The sequence below is a fragment of the Primulina eburnea genome, chromosome 1 (genome assembly GCF_022965805.1).
Source record: "Primulina eburnea isolate SZY01 chromosome 1, ASM2296580v1, whole genome shotgun sequence".
Taxonomy (NCBI): domain Eukaryota; kingdom Viridiplantae; phylum Streptophyta; class Magnoliopsida; order Lamiales; family Gesneriaceae; genus Primulina; species Primulina eburnea.
This window is the reverse complement of record NC_133101.1, coordinates 18,937,909-18,943,679: the sequence shown is the minus strand read 5'-3', so window position 1 is coordinate 18,943,679 and position 5,771 is coordinate 18,937,909. Positions and strand designations below refer to the sequence as shown.

Sequence of the window (5,771 nt, the reverse complement as noted above, 5' to 3'; positions counted from 1 at the left end):
ATCATCTGTCAAAGAAGAGGAAATAATAACAGGCAGTTTATTATTTTCTCCTAAATATACGTACTTGAGATGTGGAGGTAGTGGTTTGAGCTCCAAAATAGGTGGCTCCTCTAGGCTCGACTTTTGAGGCATTAAATCTTTTCTGTCTCCCAATTCCTCTAGTCTAAGCCTAACTTGCTTTCTCCAAGGTGGAATGGCATTCAAGTGAGCTACCATCTCTATCTCTTCCTCGTCTAGCTCATCCTCCGGCTTTTCAGTAGTGAGGGTGACCTCCAATGGTTCCTTCAATCCATCCTGCACAAAATCACAAACGAGAGAATCTAGGACATCAATACGAAAACAACTATCATTGTGCATTGTGTGCTTGAGAGTATTAAAGACATCAAAAATAATTTCTTCTTCTCCAACTCTCAGTCTTAATTTCCCCTCTTCAACATCAATCAGTGCTTTCCCTGTAGCCAGAAATGGTCTCCCTAGGATTAAAGGCATCTCTACATCTTCCTCCATGTCAAGTATCACAAAATCTGCAGGGAAAATAAACTTATCCACTTTCACCAAAACATCTTCGATAATCCCACGTGGATACTTGACAGATCTATCAGCCAGCTGCAACGACATCCTAGTTGGCTTGGGCTCACCTAATCCCAGTCTCCTAAACACAAAAAAAGGCATCAGATTAATACTTGCACCAAGATCACATTGAGCTTTATGAAAATTAATGTCACCAATAATGCAAGGTATAGAGAAACTCCCTGGATCTTTTTGCTTAGGAGGCATCTTATTTTGAACTAAAGCAGAGCAATTTTCAGTCAAATTCACAGTCATATGATCTTCTAGCTTCCGCTTATTTGCTAAGATATCTTTCAAGAATTTTTCATAACTTGGCATATTCAATAAAGCATCAGGAAAAGGAATGTTAATATGCAATTTTTTGAATATCTCAAGAAATTTACCAAATTGTGCATCTAATTTAGCTTTCTTCATTGCTGCAGGAAAAGGGAGAGGGATAACAATTTTATTCTGTGCAATAGGTGTAGATGTAGAGTTAGAAGACTTACCTCCTTGATTTTTCACCTCCTCCTCACCATGCTTGGTCTTTTCCTCATTAGACTCGAGTGCCTTTCCACTACGCAATTCCACAGCCTTCACATGTTCCCTTGGGTTAGTTTCCGTGTTACTTGGCAAAGCTCCTTGCTCCCTATTAGCAATCAACTTAGCCAATTGTCTAATTTGAGTCTCTAACCCCTTTATGGATGCATCTTGGTTCTGAAATCTCATCTCTGTTGCAGAAATAAATTTAGTCATCATTTGCTCTAAATTTGACTTCTCCTCCCGAGGCGGTTCTTGCTTGAATCCTTGGTGCATCCCATATGGTGGACCTCTTTGCTGGCGATTCTGGTTGTTTTGACCTCCCCATGAAAAGTTTGGGTGATTCCTCCATCCCGGATTATATGTGTTCGAATAAGGGTCATTTCTTGGACGGTTCTGGAATCCCACTTGTTTTACCGGTGCTCCCTCAGGCACATAGAATGGATTTCCATCTTGGCAATCATGCACGTCATGCTCACCCCCAAACTTATCACAGAAAATTTCTTGCAGACGCATAGCCGACCCACTCGCACTCATCCCATCAATCTTTCTATTCAAAGCCTCTAACTGTGCTGTAACCACCGACAGATCATTAACTTGATTAACTCCAGCACCTCGCCTCTGCCTATCAGACTGAGGGTGATAGCTACTAGCAGCCATCTCTTTCAATAACTCATATCCTTCCTCAGTCGTTTTTCTCAGTAAGTTACCACATGCAGCAGCATCTATCATAGTACGGTTAGGAGTAAGCAGACCGTAATAGAAAGTTTGAACAACTAACCCAAGAGGCAGCTCATGGTGTGGACATCTCCTTAACAAGTCCTTGTAGCGCTCCCATGCCTCATAAAGTAACTCTTGCTCATATTGAGCAAAAGTAGTGATGTCGGCTCTAAGCTTCATAGTCTTCGACGGAGGAAAGTACTTGATCAGGAATGCCTTTGCCATATCCTCCCATGTAGTAATAGACCCTACAGGCAAACAGTTTAACCACGACTTAGCTTTCTCTCTTAGTGAAAATGGAAATAAACGCAAATGAACAGCATCATTAGATACGCCATTAAACTTAAAAGTATCAAAAATTTCAAGAAAGTCAGCTATATGAGAATTAGGGTCGTCAAGTGCACTTCCCCCAAATTGGACAGTGTTATGAATCATCTGAATGATAGCTGGCTTGATCTCAAACTGATTAGCTCGGATGACTGGTCTTATGATGCTTGGACGTGATCCATCAAGAGACGGCTGTGCATAATCCATCATCGGTATACGCCTTGGCTCCTCTCTGTGTTGCTCTTCTTCCATTCTTTCCTTTGCTCTTTGCTGCTGTAGTCGACGTCTAGCTGTGCGTTCAATCTCGGGATCAAAAGGCTCAAGCTTAAACTCGAGTGATCTTCGCATGCACCCCAAGAAAGATCTGCAACAAAATGAGAGTATCAAATAACAATAAAATAAATAATACTAAAGAGTTTAAACGAAAAATAAAAAAATTCTGAATCAACACTCCCCGGCAACGGCGCCAAAAACTTGATCGAGCAAAACTTTCAAAGTGAATAGTCCCAAAATTTATTTTATAATTGAAAGCTCGATTTAAATATCGCAAGTGCACGATAGTCAAGTTATAATAAATGTAAGTGAATACGAGTATCGTTCCACAAGGACTGTGTTACAATATTTTTTATTTTCAAGTAAAAATTCTTTAGTAACGATAAAATGATTGGATGATTAAACTAATGTAACTGAAACAACTAAAACAATTAAAATGCAAGGAAAACGTATTCAAGGAATCAATGATTAATTTGGATTAAAATCAAATGAGAAATGAATTTGTTGGGAATTATCAGTTCACCTACCACTCGTGTTTAAATAATTATACTCGACTCTTACTCGTGCATTCTACGGAATTCCCTAGACTAATTAATATACTCTGTCGAGCTATATTAATACTAATCACAAACATGCAGTAATCAAGTATCCTCAATTATTTAACAGTTCAAGATTGCATTACGTTCTATGGAATCCGCTAGCTTTCATCCGGGTGAATTATCACTATCGACACGTATCCAATTCCGTATATCAACTAAAATTGTAAATCCGTGGTCTATACTATTCGATCCTATTGTCAATTATTCTATCGAAATCATCAACAACATGACATAATCAAAAGAATTTAGCTAGGCTTCGATTGAAACAAGAACGAACAATAGCATAAACAAATCACTCATAAAACCGTCGATAAATAATGTTCAACACCGAGTACGGGGTAGGATCCCCTCAAATCCCAACAAATCTAGAGTTTAGCTACTAAAATTCATAATAAAAACCAACAACAATCTAAGAAATAAAAACTGAATAATGAAAATACTAAAGATGACGACGGATGACCGTCACGACGCGTGGAAATCTCGAGGTCTTCGAAATCTCCCTTGCTCCTAGCCTTTCTCCAAGAAAATATGATGAAAAAAATGAGAATGGTCTGAAAAACGGCGCCCCCATGTGTTTTAGGTCTATGGTGGAAATCTCGAGGTCTTCGAAATCTCCCTTGCTCCTAGCCTTGCGTGAGTGTCTCGCTAGGGCGGTCAAAAGTGTCCGCCCTAGCGAGAGGTTCTCGCAGAAAGTTCCTCGGCCATGTCCCTGGTCTCGCTGGGGCGGTCACTTTTGACCGCCCTAGCGAGACACTCACGCAAAATATTCTCGGCTAGACCAACATTCTCGCTGGGGCGGTCACTTTTGACCGGCCCTAGCGAGTCCTTCTCGATGCTTGGCAATTATTCTCCCACTTTTTGGTTCAAATCCTACAAAATAACCACAAAACACACGAGATCAGTCGCATGCTAGATAATGCTAAAAAAATGCTAAATTAAACTAAAACAAACTAATATGATGCATGAATGCGACTCAAAACCAACACTAAAAACACGTAAAAACGAGTCCTATCAGCAAGGTTTAAAAAGATGTTGAGGATGTGCCCCAGACATGGTTTTTTGGTAGGCCAGCAGGTTGAGACGTTTTACTACGGGGTGGATCCTTCTGTGAGATCTATGCTCGATGCGGCAGCAAACGGAAGCTTATATAGGAAAACGCCAACCGCAGCGCTTGAAATCATATCTAATATGGCAGAGAGCAATGTGGGTTGGCAAGACAACCGCAGGGAAAAGAAAGTCGGATTTCTTGAGATGGATGCTTTCACGGCGATCTCAGCGAAGCTTGATGGGTTGACACATCAGATGGCACAGTTGCAAGCGAAAAAATCAGTACCAGTCAAGCCAGCGCATCAAATTCAGGGAAATGCTGAGATAGTTGGTGGATCATCTACTGACATTCCATTCATGCCCGATACGTCTGTTGAGGGAATACAGTGCTTTGGAGGAGATTCAGTAAATTATGTGGGAAACCAGGGTCGTCAGCAATATAATCCATACAGTTTCTCATATAATCCAGGCTGGAGGAATCACCCGAATTTTGGGTGGAAACCGTCAGAAAATTCTGGTGAGCAACTACAGTTTAATCCTCCGCAGCATCCCGCACAACAGAAACCTCCTCAGCAACCACCTAGACCTCCGCAAGGTGCTGGAACTTCTATGACACCCGGTTTCAAGCCACAGGATAGCAAGCCAAATCTCGAGGATATGCTTGCAAAGTACATAGCCGGGAATGAGATGAGATGGCAAAACCATGATGCCATGATGCAAAGAGTGGAGACGCAATTGGGGCAGTTGGCAACACAAATGGCTACACGAGCTCCGGGTTCACTACCTAGTGACACGGAAAAGAATCCAAAAGGTGTCAATGCAGTCACGGTGACGTCTCCCATAAAGCAGGAAGTGATCGATGTGAAGGAGAAGGAGTTACCCAAGCAAAGGTCAGAGGACGCAAGGGAGAAAGGTAAGTCTCTAAACTCAAACTCCAATATTGATATTAAGTCACTCCCTTTTCCCCAAAGAGCTAAGCAACTGCAATTGGATACTCAATTTTCAAAATTTCTTGAGATTTTCAAAAAACTACATATAAATATCCCATTTGCAGAAGCTTTAGCTCAAATGCCCTCATATGCAAAATTTCTTAAGGAGATTTTATCGAACAAGAGGAAATTGGTTAACTTTGAGACAGTTAAGCTTTCGGAGGAATGCTCTGCAATTTTACAAAATAATTGCCTCCAAAAGCTAAGGACCCAGGTAGCTTCTCTATCCCTTGTACCATAGGAGCTTTATTTTTGGCTAAAGCTTTGTGTGACTTAGGTGCAAGCATCAACTTGATGCCATATTCATGTTTTGAGAAGCTAAAAATAGGTGAAGTGAAGCCAACTACAATTTCCCTCCAGTTAGCTGATAGATCCATTAAATATCCTAGGGGAGTTGTAGAGGATGTGTTAGTAAAGGTTGACAAGTTCATTTTTCCGGTTGATTTTGTTGTGTTGGATATGGAAGAGGATCGTGAGATTACTCTTATTTTAGGAAGACCGTTTTTAGCCACTGGGAAAGCTCTGATAGATGTACAAAAGGGTGAGTTGGTGTTGAGACTGAATGATGAGAGTGTGGTGTTTAATGTTTTTCAGTTCATCAAATATCCTAATGATACATCTGATTGTCTTAGAATTGATTCTACTGACGAGCTGGTTGAGTGTGGTTTGCAGGAATTGATAGGTGACGATCTTTTGGAGATTTGTTTGACTGGTTCATGCCCCGGAG

The 5,771-nt window shown here is 40.9% G+C and overlaps 1 non-coding gene across 1 annotated transcript; it reads left to right on the top strand.

Annotated features, from left to right (window-relative positions):
* Positions 1 to 1,879: 1,879 nt before the first annotated feature.
* Positions 1,880 to 1,986, top strand: LOC140815106 (small nucleolar RNA R71). The gene has a single exon (XR_012114258.1). It is a non-coding gene; the product is annotated as a small nucleolar RNA R71 (small nucleolar RNA).
* Positions 1,987 to 5,771: the final 3,785 nt, after the last annotated feature.